Source organism: Egretta garzetta, unplaced genomic scaffold (genome assembly GCF_000687185.1).
Source record: "Egretta garzetta isolate BGI_Z169 unplaced genomic scaffold, ASM68718v1 scaffold193, whole genome shotgun sequence".
Lineage (NCBI taxonomy): Eukaryota > Metazoa > Chordata > Aves > Pelecaniformes > Ardeidae > Egretta > Egretta garzetta.
In genome coordinates this window covers 639207-639714 of record NW_009259117.1, presented here as the reverse complement: position 1 = coordinate 639714, position 508 = coordinate 639207, and positions in this window count along the sequence as shown.

Sequence of the window (508 nt, the reverse complement as noted above, 5' to 3'; positions counted from 1 at the left end):
AATGGCAGTGCAGTGTTTTGGGGAATTTACAACCACGCTCAGTTAAACTCCCCAGAGTCAATCTGCGTTAGTGCACGCATGCACCAGCACAGAGACATTCTGCCGTCCTCCCTCCACAGCCTGGATCCAGCAAAGGTCTGGGCAGCCCAGACTGCATCTATTTCTGCGCCAGACCAAGAGGAAGCCCTGCCACCACTGCGCCAGCGCAGTGGCCCAGCACTGCATTCCCTTCTCCCTGTGCTAGGTGCAGGGCTCGGTGGCACAGGGTGCAGTCCAAATTATCCATCCCTTGGACCCAGCTGTTACTGTACTCACGATGCCCAAGCGGTCACCCGAAGAAAGTGGTTGGGAACACGTCCAGTAAAACTAGTTAAGCTGCAATTTGAATAAGGAGCTTAAAAATAACAACTGAAGGATGCTATTTTACAGCTACCAGCACCTACAGGAATATATTGAGTACCCTGATGTAGGTCAGCAGGATAACAACAAAAAAACCCAACACAACCCC